This window comes from Lycorma delicatula, chromosome 1, assembly GCF_047948215.1.
Source record: "Lycorma delicatula isolate Av1 chromosome 1, ASM4794821v1, whole genome shotgun sequence".
Classification (NCBI taxonomy): Eukaryota; Metazoa; Arthropoda; class Insecta; order Hemiptera; family Fulgoridae; genus Lycorma; species Lycorma delicatula.
Genome location: NC_134455.1, coordinates 251565617 through 251591552, shown reverse-complemented (window position 1 = coordinate 251591552; position 25936 = coordinate 251565617). Strand labels below are relative to the sequence as shown.

Sequence of the window (25936 nt, the reverse complement as noted above, 5' to 3'; positions counted from 1 at the left end):
CCTCCGGAACCACCGTAAGATATTACTTCAGAGAATGAATGAGTTTGGTATACATGAATGTGAATGAAGTGTATTCTGCGCAGTCTCAGGTCGAACACTCCTGAGAAGTGTGGTTAGACCCAACCACCAAAGAACACCGGAATCCACGATCTAGTATTCAAAGCAGTATAAAAGTTTTAAAACCTTTACTAGGATTTCAACCTTAGAACTCTTGATTTCGAAATCAGCTGATTTGCGATGATGTGTTAACCACTAGACCAGCCCGGTGGGTAGCTGTTGGTATTAATTTATTCAGTTTGTTTACATCGTTTGTTATTTTTGTTTCATTTTACATTACATTTTTTAATTTACCTTTTTACCTTTTTTTAATTTTTTGTTGTTGTTGGACTACGAACGATCTGCTTCCAGATGATACTTCGGTTGTTGAAACTTCTTATCATTGATGTCGAAGGGAAGGTGTAGGTTTTCGCTCTGAGAATTTGTCTTCTGAGATTACTGAGACGTTAATTTGTAGCCTGGCTAGAAATAAAGCCCCCGGATATAACTGTATCACAGTGGAACTTCTTGTTCGCATGTTGCCAGTGATTCTTGGTCCCCTGACTAGGGGTTTTAATAGGATGCTTTTTCCTGGATATTTCCCAGCGTGTTGGAAACGTGATGATTGAAATTTCTCTTCAAAAGTGGCGACAAGAACCCCACTGTAAGTTCTTCTTACCGGCCTCTGACCCTCTTGCCTGTAGTAGATAAGGTTTTCGAGAAGGTCTTGTACCTCCGTATGAATAGTAGGTTGACTTCTAACTATATGTTGATGGACAACCTGTATGGTTTCCGCCCTGGCAAGGGCAGAGAGGGTGCTACTCATAGGGTAATGGATTTGGTTTCGACCAGCGAGTGAAAATATGTACTCGGCGTCTTTTTGAACATATCCGAGGCCTTCAGTAACTTGTAGTGGCCCTCTGCATTGGTTCAGTTGCAACAGCGTGGCTGCACGCAAAATGAGATTGAGACTCTCCCGAGTTATTTCAGCAACAGAACCGTCGTTCTGACAGCGGTTTGGAAGTAAGAAAGACCCTGTCAAAAGGTTGTCCACAGGGCACTGTTCTAGGTCACTCGTCTGGGTCGTTGAGTTCGACTCTCCAATGCGGTTGCGGTTACTTAGTGGTTGCCGCATCGTGGCTTATGCGGACGATGAGTTGCTGCTGGTTGAGGGTAACTCGCGTGCTGAGATAGAGCTCAGAGCGACACAGACATGCAAAGTAATAAGGTTATAGATTCTTCAGCATAAGATGGGTTTCAGAACGGAGAAAAACACTACTGTCTATCTTAAAGGTCGTCTAGCCGTGACCCGTCACCCACGATATGTCATCGTTCAAAAATATCTGGGTGTCATCCTTGATGAGAGGCTTCAATTCAGGGAGCACCTTCAGTTTATTGCAAGGAAGACCTATTGATACCTTCTTTTGTGTTGGTAGAGACATTCATCCCGACTGCGGGTTGAATTATCATACCATGCATATTCTTTACAAAGGTGTCTGCAAGTCCATAATGTTGTACGCCGCGCCCATTTGGACTCATCGTTTACAATTTCAATGTTGTAGGGACATTTTATTGCGAGCCCAGCGTCTTCTATTGTTAGCTGTTGTCGGAGGCTACAGAACTGTTTCGAGAGAGGAAATCTCTGTGTTCGCTGGCATAAAACCCATTGATATTATAACTACGGAACGGCAAACGGTAGCAACCGGAACGGCAAACGGTAGCAAACGGTATGTTTTTAAGAAGGGAGGCCTTCTTACTTCTGGGCGTATACTGGAAATTGAAGACCAAGATTTTGATTCTTGACAAGTCAGGTGTAACGATTCTTCTACCGGTCGATACACGCATGGTATCCAAATGTTAGGGAGCCGGGAGAAATTTGGTGGGTCTCCCCCAATCGGTACACAACTCAATTCCTTTCAGGACATGGTGCTTTCAGGAATAGTTTGGCTGGGTTTGGTTTGACTGATTCGGGTTTGTGCCCGGACTATAGGGTCGATGACACTACGGACCATGTCCTTTATGTTTGTCCCCGGTACGAGGCTGAACGTATCAGAGTTGTTAGGGAGCTCGAGAGAATAAATTCCTTTCTTGATCTGCGAGTCGACTGGAAAACTCGCAGAAAACAGACTATCGTGGCTGGCTTCCTCCGTTTCCTCGCCCTGAGCAGAACGACTGAACGGGTGTAAATAGAGTAGCACTCCGGGTGGCTAGAGACCGCTTGGACATTTGATTGGTCGGAAGTAGGCGTGTTGCATCGAGCCACGGTTAGTTAGTAAATTAATGGTGACTATTGTTATGATTTTGGCTGTCGGCGAAACAACTACTACACTGACGAGAGTATGGGCAACCATGCAGCCGTGAGGTGTACCGTCGTTTTGAATGAGTAAACGTCACTATCGTCGGAATGGCGACTGCACTGCCGAGGGTATGGATTCCCATGCAGCCGTGAGGTTAGCGGCATCTTGACGATGGTTGTAAGTGAAAGTAAATGTTAAGCGGGACTCTGCGATGGAGCTGAGTGGGAGTAGGAGGTATGTCCGCCTCTCCCTGGTAAACCACACCGGAGTCCATAAAAGAAACCAATTCAGGGGTATGAACTGAAAGTTTGAGTTCACTAAGGGAACTAGGAATAAATTTCGTTGTTGCGAACAACATTTTTGGTGGTATGTTATTTATTAAATTGCCGTGAATATTATGAGACATTATTATTTATGAGACGCACAAATCGGTTCTGTAAAGTGTAGAACTAGGCGGGGGATTTGTGCTTCCGCGAACTCGGTTAGCTAGTTCAGAGGGCAACTATGTAGGACATTCAAGATGTCCGGATGAAGCCTGCAGCGACGGCAAAACTGATTTTATAAATCACTGATGTAAATGTTTACCGTGGCATTTACTTCAGTGGCATCCCAACGAGGCCTGACTTATTAGTATGAGATGTAAAAAGTTAGAGGGCGAAAGACGACTTCCGTTAAAGCCCAATATGGCTTGCCGGGGGGGGGGGGTGGCGACCGGATGTCTTTTCCTTCGGGGCTGAGATATGTTGTTTGACTATGACTGAAAAGAATTTTTCGTTTGAAAAGAATAGCTTTGTAGATAGACTGCAAATGGAAGATTAATTAATTTGTAACTTAGTATATTACCTTATTTATTAAAGTATACCAAAGCATAACGCAATATTATCTAAAAAAAACAAATGCAATTTTCTTCATTGTTATTTAACCGCACAACTTTCTTAAGCAAACGAAACCATAATCAATGGGTTAAAAAATGTTCAAATAAAAGTTTTAAAAGTTGAATGATTAAAGAATAAACGGTTATTAATCTGTAAAGATTTAAACACTCCTAGTTGTAAGAGAATTTGTATAAAATTCGTTACGATCAATTAATTATAATATTTTACACAAATAAATTTACGAATAAAAACAACAAAACTTGTTTAAGTTGGATTATGTCAATATGCCTCATTTTACCTTAAGAAATTCGTTTTCTTTAGATAGTAAAACTATTTTGTCATATAGCCATATTCTAATAAACCTATGAAAAAAAACTAAAACTGTAGAATTACTATCAAGGATATGAAGCTAATTACTATCAAGCGTATACAATATTCGAACTAAGAAATCTTTATATTAACTCTAAGAAAAACGGCTATTGACAAACAAGTTTTCAAACTCCCACGTTAAAAACATGTAAAATAAGTTACAAAAAGGAAATAGACAATAACGAGATCAATTAATAGCTTTATCCGTTTTAGAAAGTACTGACCTATCATACCACTTTCATTATAAAGTTTAAGTTACGCGAAAGTGGTTTTTTAAAAACCTTGAAAATTTTGTAGGATAATATAACTGACTTTGGATTCATAAAGCTGGCTTCAAAATATTCCTATACATAAATGCTGTGATATAGACATTCAAACATCCGTAACTCTTACTGCAAATTTCTCTTTTATAAGTTACATTTTTATAAATAACGTTTGTTGTGAATTGTACATTGTACATAATCTCTCGCATCAAGTAACGCGAGATAGATATTCGAACGTGTTTTAAAACTAGTTTTTTATTTTCCATTTGTTTTCAAGTAATTTTTGTTAATCTTTTGCAGATATATAACTCTAACTCTGGCAACATTTACCGAAATGAGTAAATAAACATACACTTCCACAACATTTATCTGGTACTAAGATAGATTCTAACAGCTCGGTTTTTATCTTAAAAAAAGATTTTCTTTTAAAAGTAAACAGAAAACTGGTCCCTACAAGCATTAAAATAATCCATTCATTATTATTAAAATAATCCATTCATGAATCTGACCCGACTGCGATACAAAAACTAACACAAATTTTCTGTTATTGTTGAACTTTGTATGATACAGCCTTACTAATAATTCTGTAACTGTGGCGGATTTTTAAAGGTCCTCAAAATCTTTAATTAAAATACAAACAATGTGAAACAATAGACATTTCGATTAAATTAACAATAAAATATAAAATTTATAATAAAGTAATAATCATTTTTATTAAGCCGATCTCCGTGGCGAAGTGGGAACGTTTTGGCCTATCATCCTGAAATACCGGGTTCGAATTCCGACCAGGCATGGCATTTTTCGCACAGTACAAAATTTCCATTTCATATTCCTACAGCACAAGTTTTACGCTTGGTGTATAATTCATCATAAAAAAATTTTTATGACAACTGAATGAATTTTGATATAACTACTGAATGAAAAACCAAAAGAAAATTAAACCTGCTTTTTAAATTTCGTTACGAATCGTAATGCTGTTTGAAACAAAAATTGTAGTCCCGAGAATTTCAGTAAGACTTTATTTCATCCTTGGAACAGAAATCAATGCGAAATATTTCGCTAACCTTAACTCATAACCAAGTAGCCTCTGGAAAATTCCGTCTGCTTCAAGACTGCCACAACTCTAAATTCGATTTTTGAATTTTGGTCATATTATTACTCTATTAAACATCTTCGATATCAAAAAGAACCATAATTCTAATTCGTATATAGTAGCTCGTATTAGAAGATAACTCGTAATTGTTTATAAAAAAAATAGATACAAATAAAATTGATGTAACAAGAAATGTGGCACTTCTGAAATACAAGGCGGTAGTTTTTAATTAAGACAAAGGGCTACAAAACAAAATGTGACAGATTTCTTTGTCTCACTGATTTTTAACAATCAATAACCTTCGGTTCAGGAGGGTCGATTCTTGTACAGGCATGCGGACTGGAGAAAATTTGTTAACTTTCTTTCGGCCAGGCTTCGAGTTTTGGATCGGAGTCTGAATGTCTTGGATCTGGAGAACCTGGCAGAGGGTTTGTCGACTGCTTTCATTGACGACGCTGAGTGTTCAACTTCCCGTAGTTCGGGTTGGAAGAGGTTTGCACCGTATTGGAGAAGGAAGTTGTCAGACTTAAAGAGGGCTGTCTGTCGATTACGGAGGGCGCCTCAGCTTGAGGGTCCTGCGGAACGGCGGGCGGTTCTTGTTGTTGAATACAGAAAATGGAGATCTCATTATTATTATAAAGTTTGGACTGCGAAGAGGGATTCCTGGCGTTCCTCTGTTTACGAGCAGGGGAACAAGGATCCCTGGGGCGTGGTATATAGGGTCTTGGGACACAAACGACAAAAAAATGTTCTTCTGTCCGCTATCTCGACCAGGTTTTGGGTAGTTTCAGACAAGTCTGAAATTCTTCACAAATTATTTGACGATTCGCTGTCCAATGATAGTGAATCTGAAGAGACCGCATATCAGCGTGAGGTCGCTCAGTTTCGCAGAGGTGCAGTGTCCTTGGAAATAACTGAGTTCGAGGTGCTATCTGCAATTTAGGTACGAGCAAGGCCCCAGGGGTTTCGATGGAATAACGATGGAACTTCTTGTTCGCTCGGTTGGGGTGATGTGAGAGTTTTCACACAAATATTTAATAAATTGTTTGGCGGATACTTCCCTGTGTGTTGAAAGAAGGAGATTGCTGTTTAAAGGTGGTGACAAGGATCTCGCTGTTACTTCGTCGTATAGGGCCTTGACGTTGCTTCCTGTTATTCGTAAGGTCTTTGAAAAGGTTCTGAACTTGCGTATAAATGAGAGGCTGACTTTGCAAGGCTTATTGATGAAGAACCAGAACGGGTTTCGTCCCGAAAAGGGTACATACTCCATGTAATGAGTAACGTGACCAGTGAGGTGGTATATGTCTAGGAATTTTCCTGGACATTTCCGGAGAATTTAATAATCTATGATGGCCCTCTGCCATTTACCAACTCCAGAGGAGAGAATGTACAGAAAGTCAATTGCAGGTCATGCAAAGTTACTTCAGTCATCGGGATGTGCTATACCACGAGGGCAGCCATGAAGTTGGCCAGTCGCTGTCCAAGGGATGTCCCCACGGCAGCGTGTTAGGTCCTTTGTTGTGGGATTCTCTGCTGAGGCTGAGGTTGCCCAACGGGTGTCGCATCATGGCTTATGCTGACGATGGGCTCTTCGTGTTCTAGAGATGCTCGCGGAGGGAGGTAGAACTCCGAGCCACTCAAGCTTGCAGGATGCTTGAGCTGTGGGGTCATCAACATAAAATGACGTTTAGCCTGGAGAAGACCACGATCATGCTCCTCAAAGGTAGTTTGGCAGTGAGTCGGCAAATTCGAGTTTCGAAGCCAGACCAGCGTATCAAATATTTTCAGGTTCAAAAATACCTCGGGGTCTTTCTTGATGAGAAACTTTAAGAAGCACCTTCAATACGTCACGGAGAAGGCCTGTAGTGCCTTCTTGGATATTCGACGTGTGGTCAAACCAGACTAGAGCCTTAACTTTAAGCCATAAGCATCCTATACAAGAGCGTGTGAGAGTCTATTATGTTATATTCGGCGCTTGTTTGGGCGAATAGGCTAAAATATAAAAATTTTCGGAACATATTATTGAGAGCTCAACGTCTTACATTTTTAACGGTAACAGATGGTTACCGTACTAGTTCACGGGAAACAATCTTGGTGATTGCAGGCGTAAAACCGATAGATTTGATTGCTTCTGAGAAGCAGGAGCGTTATGTTGCTAAAACGTTCAGTGAGTTGACTTCAGATAAAATTCGAGAATTGAATAACATGGCAATGCCTTGTGGCAAGTTAGGGGGCGATAAGACAGAGGGTGGGCGTTATACGCACGATCTGTTTCCAAATGTTGTTGGATTACGGGACGCCTCTTGGGTACACCATAATAAATATGTGATGTAATCTATTTCCGGCCATGGCGCTTTCAGGGACAGATGGCAGAAATTTGACCTAGTTGATTCGGGAAGTATCTTCAGTGTGGACAACTGGATGATGTCCTTTATTAATGCACAAAGTATGAGTTGATGTGCACGGAGACCATCATCGGCTTCATCTTCTCGGATCGGCATTGGATCTCCGTTTAAACTGGAGAATGGGCAATTGTGGATAATTTCATAGTCTAACAAAAGAAAGGATTGCTGAAGGGATATAGAGCCCCATTTAGATTTTTCCCACACTTTTACTTTTGTTATTGTTCTATTTTCAGTTATGTTTTCTTTTAATTTTGTTTGTTTTAGTTGTTGCAGTGTTCGTGTTTTATGTTTTATATTCTTTTTTTTTGCATTGTGTGTTGAACTTACTTATACGTATTCGGGTAGGTAGTTCAGTTCCTTCGTTGTCGTTATAATTTAGTTCATTCAGTCTTGTTTAAGACTTGGTTGATATGTTTTGTTTGAGTTGGATAGTAATACACCGATGGGAATGTCGCTTATGGCATTCGCATCGGTGGCATCCTGGCTTATGCGGACTGAATTATGTCATATGCCGAGGTTTTAAAGACCACCTCCGGTAAAGCCCTGAAGGGCTAGGTACGGATTGGGTGGTGGAGGGTGTCTTCCCCTATCGAGTCAGCATGTTTTATTGAACCAACAGGTCTTCAGATTCAACTAAACTGTTGCACTTGATTAGCGCAATTATTATGATAAGTTAGCGCAAGCTAAAAATCGACAGGCTTCTTGAAATTCGTTCACTGTCATTCTCTTCAAGTATATTGAAAAGATCCAGTGGTTTTTATTAAACTATATTTATTTAAATTGGCTAAAAAAAATCGACAAATTTGGTATAAACTAATATCGATTTACGTCGAAGTTGTAGAATACTCCATTAATTTGCAGTCACTTTTACCACTTCATTTGCAGTCATTTAGCGAATACTCAAAGTAAGTAATGAAAAATCTGCTGAAAAGCGTTATGCTCCTCCCGTTATTTTCATGAACCAGAACGATTTCTCCATCGTAAAAAAACAATCATATTACAACATTTCAATGTTTGTTGCTTATAAATGAAAACCTTAATTCATAACCTCAATAATGAAGAAATGCAACTCTAGCCACTAAAATGGTCTCATAAAAGTATTCGAAATAAATGATCGTATAAGTCTCAATATTTTTCATCTAAACGATTAAAATTCAGTAAAAAAAAATCTAAGGAAATATTCACTTTCAGACTGATTTGCATATAAAAGCAGATATGAAATACATGTATATAAAAAGTATGTATAATTTTTAAACAGATTTTCAGTGCTTATTTTGATACCAAATCTTAATACTTTTTAATAGATTTCATGAGGATATTCAAATAATTTAAGTTAATTATTATTATACGCTTTTACACTCATTAAATATAAACCTTTTAAGCAAATTGTTCACTTATGGGTCATTTTTTTAATTCATTACATTCCCGTTTATTGGAAAGTCTAGTCAACCTTTTTTTTTATTAATCTTGCTGCTTTACTTTTTCAAATCCTGACATGACATGGTAGGATATATATATACCATTATATAATATATAATTGTATACATAGTAGTTTCTGCAATAAACAAAGCAGACAGCTGGGGTAAAGATAAATAATCATATGTTTGAAGCTAATAATTTAATTATCAGTGGTCAGTGGCATCATTAACAACATGAAAAAAATATGTAAGAAATTAAATTTTTATGAGCATTATTAGAAGGTAGTTTTATTTTATTTATGTTTTATATTTATAGAAATACCATTTAATTTCTTTTTTACTGTGTAAAAAAAGTGTATTCATTTAAAGCTATCTAAACGAATGAAAGACAAAGATTAAATACTTGGTTATAAGATAATCCCAAAACCAATAACTTGGATGCAAATGATTACCTACGAAGAGTAGATAAAAAAGAATGTTGTTAACTATACGTAATGTTAACTTTCACTAAACTTATGTTACATAAGTTTTTGTTAAAACGGAACAAAACCTCGCTAATTCATCATTTTTTTCTATACATATATATACTCAATTTTCCCCTCACAAATTTCCTTTATGTGTAAAAATTTCAGTGGACTGATTCAGTGTATATCAATAGATAAAATGAAATTTATATATGTGATATATAGCTGTCATTAGTTAAAAAACAGAGTTTTCCAAATACGGAAGGCTGAATCTTCTTCCAAATTGTAATATAAAGCCAAAGGTTTCATATTTTCAAGAAGAATGATAATGTAGAATCAAAGTACTTAAGCTTAACCTTGGTACAAAATCAGGTAAACCTTCCTACAGCTCTGATACAGTTCAGACAGCGATAAAATATTCGCTGGATATCTTAATGTATACCATTCTTAAGCACACAATCAATCACCCACTAGATTAAAAAATAATGATAGTTACTAGTTTAAATATTAACGAATGAGGCGGCCCTCTGATTTAACAGTTTAATAATAATTACAAAAGATGATCTCTGGCTCTGTGATCCAAGTATTACAAATGAGGAAAAGCTTACATTCTCTGCGGAGTGAGATCGTTATTTTATTTCAACAAACAACATTACACGCTTTATTCTTGAAAGCAAAAATTGTGCATTAGTGCAAAATTGCGCAAAAGCTGATTAAAATATAAACAAATTAAGATCAAAAATACATTAAAAGTAATTAAATTGCGGAGACACCTTCATCAGATATAAGATTTAATGACATCTATCATCTTTTTTAGCAATAAAGAGAACTTGGCTTGAGTTTGCCATTACGCGCATGTTTTTCGTAAAATTTTGAATTTTAAAAGACAATACTGGAAGTATTTAACTCACTACGGTGAGTCTGATAAAATGTAAATAATTTTTTTTCTATTTTCGAATAAGAAATAGGATTATAACGAAAAAAATATAAACATTCAACCAAGAAAAATCACTCATAAACAAGTTCATCTTTATTAAATTGCAGTTAAAGTAATTATCAACACAACCATTTTTGATTATTACCGAAAGATAATAATAATCAAGCAGAAACAAGCGTTGGCTACCTCTTTCACGCACACAAAGCTGGCACTACATCTGTTCTTTATCGAACTTCTCTTATCAGCACTGATTATAGCTGGCTAGCGACTTAGCTTCTAAGAGAAATCTTTTAAAACTTATGACTTATAAATGTTAAGTCATTAATTATATTTTCATAAATAATATACGTCAATTAGAAAGTTTAAAAAGTAAACGTAAATATTACTCTGAATTCCGAACGTAACCTAACATATGCATTAATAATTTCCCTTCGCTCTGTCATACTTTTGGAACCAGCAAGATAAATATTCTAGTACCATAAATTCGTAAATAGTAAAATAGCAGTAACAGTAGTAGTAGTAGTAGTAATAGTAGTAGCTGTTGTTTTTATCTCCGTAAGTAAAACCAATTAAATCTGTCCGTGTGTTTTTATTCAGCGCAAATATTGCTAATTTATATAAAATGCGAACAAACAGATAAACCACTCTACCTCTAGAGACCGAAAAATACGAAATATAATATATAATAATGTAATTTTCATTAACACTGAAAATAAAACATCGCAGCGATTTTAAACTGTTTTCTAAGTAATGTTTTTAATGAGAGGTGGTAACTCAATTTTTTTAATTTTTAAAATGTTTATAACACATTTTCTACATAGATTTAATTAATGAATTCAGCTGAAGATTAAACATTCATTAAAAATGCAAAATTTATGAAAAGGTAAACCGAAAAATGAGGAGCAAGTTAAGAAAGAACTGAAAGCAACGAAATAATTAAGAGCACTAGGGAATTTTCTTCGAATCACAGCTTTTTTTTAAATGAGAAATGATTAAATCACTACAAGTCCAATTCACCTAAAATTTTTACGGTTATGTTTGTAGGAAAGTAACTAATGTTGATTTTTATTATCTGTGATGAATTTTTCCTTAAATTTTACTTAAAATTAAGCCGACCACTGTTCATACCAAAAAGTGAACTCAAAGTTGTTAGAATCTACACACTTACAAATTACACACAAATTTTATCAAAACATTTGTCTGATAGTGTGATTTTTATTTGTTGATTCACAGTACTAGAATTATTACAATAGATACTACTCGAAAATATGTTCAACTTGCCAATTGTTCTTATTTCAACTACAATTGACCAAAATTTATAATCAATTCAAATTCTTTTGTTGAGGTTTCGCCCTTATTCGATGAAATACAGTTTTCAAACCGGAATTAGCTACTTGCTATCAAACATATCTTTTATTGATGAAGAAATTAAATCTGCACAATACGTTCCAATAATTCCCAACAATTGCCATTCATTAATTGATAAAACATCAACCGTCCATTTTTCTATATACCAAGCACCTTTACCTTCTTTCAGTTTCTAAACAATCTATTAAAAAATATTTTTTTATGAAATTTAGGGGGCTCTTCTCCCTCATTGGATAAATTATGTTTTTAACATATCATGATCTTTATAGAATAGGTTTATTCCCCAAAGTATTTGCAGAACAAAAATTAAAGCACATTTAGATTGGAATACATTATCAATAATAAATTACAAAATACATTAAGGGCTTGTCAATCAGAAGAAGGAATGGGGTGCACAACATCATCATATAATCAGCAGACTGAACAGTACGGTACATTTCACAGTTATTTATTTCTCAAACTAAATTGAACAGTTATTATTTTAATACTGTGTAAGGCAGTTTTATCAAAATACGCAAAGTGATCGCAAAAATAGTTGAAACTGTGGGGAGCATCACTGTTAACGAATGGAGTGAGAAAGTTTGTCTGTTACAAACTCAAAACTCAAATTCTATCTCGAAAAGCTCGTCAATTTCAAAACAATATAAATAGACATTTGTACTATGATCTTCCAAGCATAACTGATCCACAACAAATTAAACAAGTTTAAATTTAACTGAAATGTAATTTAAATAACCATTTAAACAAAAAGCCGTAAAATCGTTCATTTAAAGCTCACCTCTATGTAAAGAAGTTATAAGTTTCGTAATTTTAAATTTAGATTTCTTTAAGAAAATATTACGGCAAGATAAAACAGTTAATTTATAGATGTATTTGATTACTTCTTTGTGCGATACAAGGGTAATTTTATTCTGAAATAGCGCAAACATTTAAAAGTAATAAACATAATAATTACTACTACTATTATTAATTAAAACAAATTGTGTGGTGTCGTTTTATTTTAGTTACATAATAAATTATTTTGTATACTACGTACTGATAGTATAATTTCATAAGTGCATTTGTCAGAAAAGAAGTTAAAACTGATCATTTTTATTCTGTATAGATACGTAAAGTATTGCACAACATTAAAATTAAAATGATGGCGTACTTACAACATACAAAGATATACATAATTAATTGTATTACCAACGGAATAAAAATATAAAATCAATTTCGATAAAATCAATTTAAGAAGTGAAACTACTACTTGGAAAGCAGACTGGAAACTAGTCTTCTTCTCAGTAAACGTCTTCTATTCCTCACAAAATCTTTAAGCAAATTGGTTGAGAATGACCATCCGTATAAGGCAATCAGAAATCGACATAGAATATACATTTTTCAGTCCTTAAAAACGAGTTACCGCACTTGAGTATTTACTCTTATTAACCGAACTAAAAACCGCTACGGTGAGTGTAACACGTATCCTATTAAATAAACATGTTAATAAGCGTACTAATATCATAAAAAACAGCTAAATACGGTAGGCAACTTAACAATTATTATAACAGAACATTGTTATCTTTCAATAGTTACAATTCTGAGTGAAATGTGTTCTTTCTTACACACGTACTTAATTTGAATACGTTTTAAAAACACTACGATTATATAGCATTACAAAACTCTATCTTTTTTTTCATTGAGTAAACTACTTCGTTTTTGTAAAGTTAATTAGTCTAACAATACCATTTCGGAATAAATATATCCTGATATTAGTCACTGAAAAGCTTTTTAAAAGCTGAAGTACTTCTTAAAAGACAAAACAGGTTAAGCTATAATTTCTACTGTAGTTGTAAGCAATAATGCAGAAATTGAAGAATTTAAGAAACAAATATTTATTATAATATTATCAATCGATAAGGTAAAAACAATGGTTTGGTTACCTCGTTATCGTGTGAAATATGTAGTCGTCCGAGAGAACAGTTGGTGAGCGAGACGACTAACGCGTTAAGGACGAGCAGGACCAAGAACCTGCAAACGAAGACTGATCCTAGAAGGCAAGGTCGAGTTCCTGCCACAACCAGGTCACTAGGTCATATCGCACTAAGACTGGGAGCGTGCCCCGCTTAACCGTCCGACCACTCCCTACCACTCAGGATCGAAATGTTCACTCTTAGTCCCCACGCATTATCTTTAGGTGCAACCGGTAACTGCTAGAGGTTACCTCATACGCATACTTTAATAATAAAAATAAAAACACACCGACACCTTCACTTAAATGCTCCACAGTAGTACGCAAGTATTATCATATCAATAAACTTACTTTTCAGGTGATTAGGCAGATACGGTTTAAACACAACGCTTAAAATACTGCACGCCAACAGATTTTTTTTTGTACTAAGAAATCTAATAAAGTTAATGTTATACACTATGATATCAAAAATCACAAAAAAATAGAATAGGAGAATATTCACATCTGTAATTCACAGATAAAATCAGTACATAGCGAAAAGTATTAATTTATATGACTTATTTCTATTTAACCGAACAGAATTTTTTTTTTTTTTTATTGTATCCTTCATTATAATTTGGAGAGGCGAAAACCATAACTATAAGAATTATGTTTAATAATAGCGTAATTGACGACTAATACCTCTAAAAATTGTTTGGATGTAATAATATTATTTTATTACTTTAAGCATTACATAAACTTAATAAAATTAACATTAAGTAACTTAAAATATTGATTAAATATAACTAATGGTACGTTATAACGTTAATAAGGAATGTTATTCGTAAGGCACAAAATTTTTTCTGTTATAGTAGTAAAATTCTGAACGATTTTGGTTTCAAATGTAATTAAACCATATAGACAATACACGTAGTCACAAGAAGCAAAAATCCGACAACGTTTAACTTGTGCGATCTACGTAAACCGGATTATCAAACACGGCTTCACCTGTCAGCATTTATTTACACCATTCAGTTCTAAGGTTGTTAATCTCCGAGATGTTCCAGTTGTTTTCGGAACGAATGAACCTTAGGAGAAGGAATTCTTGTTTTTCCCAAATTATAATATGACATATTCAATATTTACTCGGTATATATTTAAACAGATCCAAAAACGTTCGAGTATTATGAAACTAGGTAATGTCAATACATTTTTAATGAAACGAATCTAAGTCACAGCGATTTAACCCTTAATTTGGCAAAAAATTATGTTAATAATTATATCTTTAATTTGTTGCCCCATACCTTTCAATTTGATTATAAATGAAGGGAAAATATTATTATTTTTTTTTCTTTTACTTACCCATGTTGTAAACCCGTTAAAAACTTTGTATCTTTTTAGATACATACCCAGGGATGGTAGCTTTAATGTGAGACTGTATCCAAAAGTTGCACATTATCAGGGCTGATGCCTTTTTCTTTTATTATGAGAATAGTGTAAATTGCCAGAGATATTGATAAAAGGCAAGGAACAAACGACAAAACACATAGACAATAAGATAATTTATAAAAGTAAAACTTTTAATAATTTAACAATTAAAAATGCATATAGAATTAATATTTATTCATAAAATATTACTGATAACAAATTTTAAGTAGCCTACATAAAATATTAATAAAACTATTAATAAACTACAAAAATAAAGCTTCTTGTATAACATACACAGGACTGTATTGAAATAATGATAACATTAACTGTTAAAATTAATTATATAAAATATTATTAAATGTAGATTAGATAACATGTTTTAATAATCACAAAACCAAGGATTTTTGCGGTATTCCAAAAACAGTTTTTATTCTGTGTAAGGCATTACCATAACTCACATTTGATGCAACTAACATGTGACTCCATTTTTACAATATCGGCATCTGCTTTTTGTTGTCATTTCGGGGAAATGTTCAAAACCATCATAGCATAGATCATCATTTGGCATACTTCGTAAAGTTTGGATGACATCCACTCTTGCCAAAGTTGCTGGCACATAAGTTTTTGCCCTCATTCAAAAGCCAATTTACCATCCTTAATCTGAATTGTTTCAGTGGCGTCTTAATGCCTTTTTATCACCTTGTCACCTGTAGAGCAGCTTTGTTCATGTCCATGTGTTATTTACTCATATCAAAAATTTGGGAAAAAATTGACATGTACCAACGGTGTCTTTTCAGCTCTTTTCTACAGAGAGCAATAAACATATTGGCAAGGTCAACCCCACCCATAAATAGGTTATATTTCTTCACTATATGAAGGAGGACATAGTACATCCTCTTATAAAATGTTTTATTGGTGGCTACTGACTTTACAATCTTGTTCTTTATAAACCTTTTAACAGTCCCCATTGGTTCAACTTCATAAAAGTATTGGCCAACCAAACTATTTTATTATCATTCCATTTTACAGTACACACGTTTTCGTCGTTTCACACTTTAATATCTAAGCTTCCTCTACCCTTTTTTCAAGAGCTTTATCACTCAGTAAAAGACATATCTAAGGTGAACTCCACTCAGGTGGTGGGTAATTATAAAATATCTAATACTTGGTAATATGTTATCCAGAATAACAAGATGGTACCATAGATAATATTTTATCATGACAGTTGTGGAAGAACTTCTTTGAAAAAGAATATTGCACTTTTTTTTGGATATTTAAAAAAAAAGTGTTTGTTCTTCTTTTGTATTTTTCTTTTATTGAACCCTGTAAAAGTAAAAGAACCTCTTATTAGGTGATGGATTGCCTAATTGGAAAATTTATAAATATACACAGTAAAGAAAAATAAAAAGAGTTATTAGTCATATTATTTTCAGTAACTAAGTACAGTAACTTCAGTAATTTACAATTAGTATTTCTTATAGTAATTCAAAAATATCAAACAAATGAATAACTGAAAGAATGCAATCAGTTCAGTTATTCAAATAGTATCCATTGAATAGCTGTTCAATAAGCCCTAGAAATTAAATTTTGGTAATTTATAATGTGATACAAAATATGTACAGCAAATAAAGGTATACCTATAGGTGTACCTATATAAGTTTATACTCTTAGGTACCTGCATATGTAGGTACATTATATATATATATATATATAAAGGATGGACTACATACAGGTCTTTGAGTAAGCAACACTTTAACCTTCTGCAAATAAACAGGACTTGCTGATGGCATTGCATTACTCTTCTATTTTTACATTTTAGATGGCTTTCCCCAAGATCCCTATCTACTTCACTACATGGCTGGTTCTACTAATGCTCTTTATTTAAAAAAAAAAATTAAGTTCCTGCTGAGTTTAACTTTGATAATGTTTGAGAGGCTCTTCTCTTTCTTCCCATTTACTGTGATAAAATGTTCTCTTATGGCATTTTTCTCAACTGATATCCTCTCCATTGGTTGATAGAAGAATTCCCATGGTCTACTTTTCTTTTTGCTGTAGTTAGATCATAGTATATCAGCAACCCTGTCCAACACTCATTTTATCTGTTTTTGGCAGTATCCTCTGCTGCGAGGTTCTCCCTAGTATATCTACCATCCAACTTTTTAACATTCTGTACTCCTAATTTATCAGTTTTTTGCTAACACAATGATCTTGAGCTGTAGAAGATAGGAGCCATACAATTAGTAAATGATCTCCATGGGTATTATACTTCCCACACACTCAGTTCACTAACTGGTTAACTTCTAGCAGTAGTAAAATGTACATTGGAGACCTCTCCATTGTAGAGTAATTTCCATTGAGAGAAGTTTAGAAGCTTCTTTCATTAAGCAGGACTTAGTTGAGAATTAAAAATGGTTTGGATCTAGTGTCAAATGCAGTACTTAAGTTATTATTTTTAGTTTTGCATCTTGAATCTTTTTGCAATCTCTTTATTAATGATAGTCTATTAATATAACGTTAACATATTCTGTAATATTTATGCATTCATGTTCTCTTTCCGCAACTACCTCCAAAGCAGAAATGCAATTGTTAGAATCATTTGGTAAAATCAGTTTTCTCAACTGATGTTCCAGATTCTTTAAGTTTTCTTTTTTTTATCAAATGCTTTTAAGTAGTAGTTTAAGTTTCCATTGGAAAACTATGAATTTGTTTTCTTAAAAATGTTTATTTATCATATTTTTATTTGCATAGTTTTTTTTTATGGTAACAAAAATTTTCTTTCCATTTTTATTATTTCACTTTTTCTGTTTAGCCTTCAGAACCAATGTAAGGTATTACTTCAGAGGATGAATGAGGATGATATGTATGAATGTAAACAAAGTTTAGTCTTGTTCAGTCTTAGGTAGACCATTCCTGAGATGTGTGGTTAATTGAGACCCAAACACCAAAGAGCACTGATATCCACGATCTAGTATTCAAATCCGCATAAAAGTCACTGCCTTTACTAGGATTTGAACCTTAGAGCTCTTGACTTCGAAATCAGCTGTTTTGCAATGACTCATTTTCATTATCTGATATATTATAAGTTGCTTTCTGTTAAGTTTTTCAGAATAAGTTTCTTACATTCAATATTCTCTGCTAGGCTTCAGATGGATTTGTGGGAACATATCAGTTATATTCCTTCAATCTTCTTATTTTAATAACATTTCGGACTTGGATTTCCAGTTGTGGAAGTTCACATCTCAATAGTAGTCCACTAGTCCACTAGAAATGTGTTCCAAATGAACGCATTGGTAGATTCTATAATTCTAGATTCTAGGCTATAATTCTTTTATAGATATGGGATTTTTCATAATTAGTTGTTAACGGGCATTGAGAGTTAAAATGTAAGTAATTTCCCCACTGTAATTTTTAGGCTCTTTTAATCGAGCAGTTCAATATGAGAAACTCCCTGGAAGTTGGAAGTCGGCACATCTGATGTTGATCCTGAAGGAAGAGGGGAAATTCAGATACATTGCCCATACAAATACATTAAGGAAGGTCTTTAAGGCCCTATTTGCAGGACGTCTGGAGGTGGAATTGGAACGACGAGGAGGTTGGTCCAATAAAAAGTATGGATTTCGTGAAAAGAGATCCACTCTGATGCAATCAAAAAGTGATGAGAATGGTGAATGAGGCGGCGTCGGGTACTCGACGTACAAGGAAGATTCCGCTGGTAATACTAGTCGACTCAGGGTGGCGCAGGCATACAGGTCAGTGTTGCTGAAGGCAGTGCTGGTGATAACAGCAATTCCTCCGATGGACCTACTAGCGGTTGAACGTCTTGAAAGATATGAGGGTAGAAACGCCGCGGTTGCCAGGAGAGAATTGATCGAGAAATGGCAAGAGAGATGGTTCCACGCGGTTACCGGTAAATGGGCCTTCAAGTTGATACCGCGGATCAAGATCTGGATCGAGAGAAGCCATGAGGGTGGACTTTTGGACGGTTCAATGGCTTACGGGTCATGGATCGCTCGAGATCTACCTCCATGCCAAGGGCAGACGCGGCTCACCTCTATGTCACTACTGTGACGACGAGGACGACGTAGAACATACTTTTCTCAGATGTCCAAGATGGGTTTCGAAGCGACCCTTTGATAGGGCGGTTTCACCTGAGGAGGTGATGGAGAGTATGATCGACTCGGGCGCAGGTTGGTGCTTGAGATGGTTTAAAAGAGTTCCCTCCGTGAAATTACAAGAAGAAGGAAGAGAATAGAGTAGTATACAGTCCCGAAGTGGGGGTGGAAGGCCAGTCCTCAGTGGTGGACGGCGGGAGTTCAACAGGATCGTCGCCGCTGGGTGCTCCCGGGGGACCCCGGAAGCCCTTGCGGAGGGACCACACCCGGAGTACCAGTAGGCACGCGTGGTGACGATGTATACCTCACTAGGTGGTTCCGCCATCATGCCTTGAGAGAGAGAGGGTTTTTAGTGGGTCCCCGCCTTACGCGGGAAACCCTACACACCCAGCGATACGGGCCGCTGGGCGTCTGGCAGCAGATTTTTCTTCCTGCAACGCAAAACAAAAAAAAGGTACATCTTTTGGGAATAGATGATTCACGAGAATATCTGAGTATAACTATACGAGAATAACTGAGAAGCAGTTAATTTAAGTAGACCTGCATAAATAAGCCTTATTCTTATCTTATTTCAAAACATAAATACACTTTACATATATTTTTCATTGTCAGTCATTTTGGTAACGAAACTACGATTAATGAAACAGGCTATACAAAGAAAACACATCAATGAAAAAACATTACAACCTCTTTGGTAACCTCGAATATGAAATTTTTCCTCAATAATCATTTCCAAATGTAAGGAGAGAAAAGCATTAAACATTTATATTATAAAATTTTTCTACTTCACAAACAAAAATACTTTTTTATCAATAGCTTTGTGGCACCAGCGTTATTATTGTGTGTGTGTGTGTGTGTGTGTGTGTGTGTGTGTGTGTGTGTGTGTGTGTGTGTGTGTGTGTGTGTGTGTGTGTGTGTGCGTGTGTGTGTGTGTGTGTGTAAGATTTAGTTAAATGTATGTAATCTTTGGAAATACCTTACAACTGACAACTAATAACGGTTCAACAAAACGTTTCCATGTAAAAACTTGCACATAGATTCGGGGGAAGCTGCAAGACTAAAATGTATTTTTACTAATGGTAATGTGAAAAGTGTTACGTCTGCATCAAAAGTAGTTTTGTTTTTTTTTAGATCTGCTGCTCTAATGATGTCTTTTGTGATAATAGTTAAGTATTACTGTTCTGTTAGTTGAATACTGGACAGCATTCAAAATAAAAATATATTCTAACTAGAAATTCATCCAACGGCCCACATATTCATTTTAACTTTTCTTTTCTTTTTGAATAACATTTTTATTAAGTAGGTTTAAATTTTAATACCGATCTTCTTTCTTGTTACATATTTCCTTCGTTCGTATTTTGTAGTGAATCTGACAAATTGGATTCTTCTTTAAAACCCCTCTGTCTAAGCAAAGCGCCTTCTCTTTACCATCTGTCAGAGATGATAAAAATCCCAAAGAACTTCACAGAAATGCGTAAATACATTTTGCACTAGACTTTCCTTGAATCGAAAACCGTCGAGAGTCATATTATATAAATATTATTCGCAAATTCTTTCCAGAATAAACAAGAAACTTGAAGACTTCATCGATGGTAGGTAAATAAGAAAAAGCAAATAATTTAAACTTTAATTATTTAAAAAGAATCCACCGAATACAATTATTTTATAAACTGTCAACTTACTGCAAAAACTATTAACAAAATGACTTAACAGTTCTGTTTTTTTTTGTTTTTTTTAAATACTGGTATACGCCGATGAAGTTCACTTTTTTGAACAATTAACTAATAAAAAGAAGTTTTCCGGTTCGTTTTCTGTCTTAGATTTCAATTTGTTCTTAACACCACCTATATTTCAAGTTGAGAATTTATACTACGATTCATTCCATTACCTACGAAAAAATGAATGTAAGAATTAAGTCATTAAAACGTCGTTAGGTTAAAAAGTGGACAAAATAACTATATTTTATATAACAAATGCAATAAACTATAATGTGAGTGTACGAAAATTAAAGAAGAAAATGTACAACAAAAAAATTAATAAATAAAAATCATTAAATTGTGTGACTCCTGTTCCAAAGAGTGCTCAGCAACGATTTACTTATAAACAAATAAATGCTTGTCCGTGACATACTTGTTTTGCTGAAGAATAAACAGACCGTTGTTGTAAAGTATTTTTAAATGATACGTATAAAAATAAGATAAAATAAAAGGGACTTATGTGTGACCGTCATCAATTTACAATATCCATGTGAAGAGAAGCAATGAATTGTATTTAGTTACTAAAACACAACATCTATGAACAAACTTGATAGACTCGTATTCCTTAATGGATCGGATAGTTAGTTGATTTATACTGTCCTTCCCAGTTTTATTAAACCATAATCAGTGTAAAGTGATCGATGTACAAGTAACATCATTCAGAGTCGCTTTTACATTTCATTACTTCTGTTATTAAATTCCCTGTTATTATGGGCTAATATACAACTGTATGTTCGGTTCACTGAAGAAGATAATGAGAAACTTTACTCTTTAATTTTCCTAATAAGCCAGGTAAGGGACGTTTGTTATTCATAAAAACAATCTGCACCATTTTCAGAAATGACTTGAAGTTCATCTTTCAAGTTATTTGGTGCTTATATTCTATAAGAGGAGAATACTGAATGACAAAAATGTAAATTAACTTAACCGATTTTTGTTCCAAAATTTGTGCAAATGTTTAACTTAGAAAATAGTGTAGTTAAAACTTTTTGATTGGACTTTGTCTTATCTAACAGATTCATTTTTTAAATATGTATAAATTTATGTTTTACTTGTTTAAACACATACAAATTTACCGTATAGAAAAATTACTAAGATAAAATATATACACTTTATTCGTGTTTTTAGGAAATCATTTGTTTTCCAAACAGTAACTTTTCAGTCCTTATTTTAAGAGGAATTTTACCTTTTCCATTATTATTCTACTCCTTATTTTATGATTGATGATTGCAACCTTTCTTTATATTTATTCAGTGTTGATAACTTCTTACGACAGATTTGATTGTACTTTCGATTTTACAGTTTTATTATTTGACAGTGTAATTAACAGTCAGCTTTCCCAAGATCGTCTAAAGTTCGGTGTTATATTTTGCGTACTGGTTCCAGAAGACTTTCTGAATTTTAAGAAATATTCATCACGCAATTTAAAACTTTTGTTTCATGATTATAACGTAAAAAATTTTAATTACTCTTTAATTTATTTTTTTATTAAAAAGTGTCCAGTCATGGTTAGCACTTTAAAAAAAATTTATCGTAAAAGAAAAAATTCTTGGAATATGTACATTTCCGTGTGGATGTCCATAAATTTGAAAAAATTAATGTTTTTTTATTATTATATTTCCCTTTTACTTAGGATTTACTTAGCTTTTACTTTAGTTTTTAACTTATTTATAATTTCAGAACAATTTTTTTTTTAATCGATAGAATAATTGTTACTTAATTTTTTTTAGATGAAAAATGTTTATCTTTTTTTATAAAAGAAGAAATTATCCTTTTTTTAATAAAGGGTAAAGGTTATTTCAATAAAGGACACAAGTAAACCATAACATAAAAATAAAAAATAATTACAGTAAATTATGAAAAAAGGTAAACTATGGCGAGTTGAGTTTCTTATATAACATCGTTCAACATAAATTTCTATAAATTCATGCATAATGCTTCATATTAAAAAAAAAAACTTTCTATTTTCTGCACAGATGGATTATCAAACTGAACACATAAATGAGTTGCTCATGTAGTTATCAAATGTAATTTCTCTACAGGAATTATTTACAGAATACATTCATAAAACAAATGTAAATGGAGAAAATAACCACTAGCTCCACTCGGTACCGTCTTTTCTATTTTACATGTCCAACTTTCTCTGATCGTAAGATCCTCTGAGATGAACTTGTAACTTGTTTCACATATGAAAGGATTCCAACTTTCAGTTCAAGATTATATTTTCAATTATCATATTCTTTTTTATTATTAATTTATTCTACTGCAACATATAACAAATTTAGTTATGTGAAAGTATTTCTCTTTTATTGACCTTCGTATGACTAACAATAAACGTATAAACAAATTATGAAACTGCTAATTAAATACTTTCCGTGCACATAGTACACACTGTACGCATAATACTAACAGAAAGAAAACCACAAACGGGTAAAATTTACTCGATTGTGGTGTAGTTTAATTTTTAACCTTTAATCTTCGTGGTGTAGTTTTTAAAACTACACCGTGAAGTTATTTTTTTATAAATCTACGAAGAAACAAAATTTAAAGCAATTTTAACTTAATTAGCGTTTTTTTCGCTTATGTGTTCCGGACCCTTTTTTTACATCTAAACCATTTTTACTTAAATAAAAGTCTCCAACAAGCGTAAAGTACTCAGAATATAAACAAGTCATGTCATTTATTATTTTTTTAAAAACACCTCACTGAAATTATAGAGTTAGAGAATTATGTCGTCAGTAAATTATTATTTGAGCAGTAGCGAAGACTTAGGTGAAATAAGAAGGCTCGTAGAAAGTTCAGACCGTTTGATTATAAAAATCTTTAATATGAAAATATTTAACCTAAGGGTAAGCAAACACTTATTCTTAGAGCAAGAGCCATGCAATTCCTGTTCAGATATGGAACTACTTTTTGCGATATTGTAAGATCCGATTTGTAGGCAAAATGAATTATTTATTAGCTGTAAGAGATGACGTAAAACACTATTTTGCTAAAGAAAATAATGAAGGTAAGAAAAGGCCGATTTTATTTTTAAAAATGCAAGAAGATTCTCTGTTTGTTGACGTAAGGGAACGTCGTATATGCACCGATTTCAACAGACAGAATGTCAAGATTTTAATCTCACTGAAGAAGTATTTCTGAAACATAATTTTCTTTCAAAATTATGAAGCTGTAGCGCAGCAACAGAATCTGAACTAATGGTGATACATAGCAACGAAAGTGTTGTGAACTACTTTCGATGCTACATTAATTATTTTAGATACTTTAACGTTTTTAATTTTTATATTTTTTCAGTCTAAATATTTATTTATTTTATTAAAAGCAATCTGATATTATTGTAAAACGTTTTACACGTATTGTTTTAGAGTTACTTTAGTTTTGAAATAAAAATATTTAATTTTACTTTTAAAAGATACTTAATTCATTATTTGTTATAATAACAAACTTATCCGCATTATTTATTTACAACGTTAAAACTAAAATTAAGTTTCAAAACTGATGAAAATAACAGGTCCATTTTAGAGAATTTCCAAGAGTTCTACTTTCTTAAAACAGCAGTAAATAGTTGTTTGGACAAGATAAGTTACGTAATATGTAGGTTTAAAGTTTCCTTTTTGGCAAAACAATAAAAATAGATGAATATATATATTAAAGATTCTCATTTTTTTGTTTTTACTCAACTTTGAGTAATTGCTTTATTAATTTTTTTTTTTTAATACAGTAATTTTTTTGTTCATATTTGCTTTATTGATTACAATATTGCAATCATAACTTGTAAGACAATTGCAAAAATGTTTAGACGTTTTCCTCAATAAATATTTACTTCAAAAAATGGTAATTTGTTCTGGGGATCAAAGTCATTATCATAGACTTCTAAAAAAAAAAAATCCTTTTTTCTGATAAAATGTAACCAATTCTACCCAGAATTGTCAATGATTTATTTTACAAATAAATCTTTAAAAAAATATAATTTTATTCACCCTGTTTAATAATAGCAATCATTTTATTAAAATTACAGAATTTTTATTTCAACTATTTTCAGTAAACTTTAGCTCAAAACTTGTCTCCACCAAACTTGATACTGCTGAACAAGGTATAGTATTACTTGATTTAAAAATCAAGCAATTTAAAAAAGATCTTTTTTAAATACTGCAAAATTACTTTTTTCAAAATAAACAGATATGATTAAAAAAATAGGAGATTTTGTTAGTAGAATGCGAACTTGGAGTTTAGTGTTTCACTTTTCTTCCGAAAGGTTCTGGGTTGGAAATCCCGGTCAAACTTGGTATTTTTGACACGATAAAAATATCTATCATCCAAAATGAAAAATGTATGGTAACAAGAATCGGAAATAAAATCAAGCGTATTAAACGATAAATACAATTCTCATTATTGTATAAAGATAATCCAATAAAAAAGTACGTACTCGGATGCTGATGGTTTAGTGTTTAAAGTGAAAAGTCTTATTAAAATTTATTGTTACTGAAAAAAAATAGAGAACTTGTAATCAGCCAATCGCAAATATGCTGCTGCTATGATAACCTACCCTATTTTTTAAATCCAACTCCTAAATCATATTTACTTTAATTAATATGAGCTTATTTTAGTCGATAAAACAATAAGAAAATTAATTATATGTCAGCTACCATTTATTTATTTATTTATTTATTTTTTTGTTAAAACAACTTAACGAATTATCGCTTGAAAAAGATGAACAACAATACGAGTATGTCACATTGCTCCAAACTATGTAAAACTTTTATAAAATTTTGTTGAAAGTTTACAAAAAGTGTAAATAATAAAATAAATGTTCAGAAACAAGAGAAAAATTAACTTCTAGCAGAAACTAATTACAAAATACGAGGCATATTCATAAAGTAAGGGCCGTTTTGTCATTAAAAAATATTAACTCGTGAAAAAAGTTTTTACTTACAATTTTAGTTTACTACATATTCACTTCACTTTTCCACATAATCGCCATTGTTCTAAGCGCTTTTCTCACCAGTTTCTTTAACTCCTCTGCATAAAAGTTTGCCGCCTGGGAATTGAACCAGTTGTAAACGGCAGTCTTGAGTTCCTCATCGTTTTCAAACCGTGGTCCACCAAGCCACTTTTTCAAATGCAAGAAGAGGAAGTAGTCGCTAGGTACAAGGTCGGAACTATACGAGGGTGGTCAAAAAA

At 33.4% G+C, this 25936-nt stretch overlaps 1 protein-coding gene across 1 annotated transcript in view; it reads right to left on the bottom strand.

Moving 5' to 3' along the window:
• Positions 1–13579, bottom strand: part of Osi24 (Protein) — a 144740-nt gene extending 131161 nt beyond the window's left edge. Inside the window, exon 1 of the mRNA XM_075354854.1 lies at positions 13448–13579. The gene's annotated coding sequence lies outside the window, so the exon portion shown is untranslated. The remainder of the gene's footprint in view (positions 1–13447) is intronic.
• Between the last annotated feature and the right edge of the window lie 12357 nt (positions 13580–25936).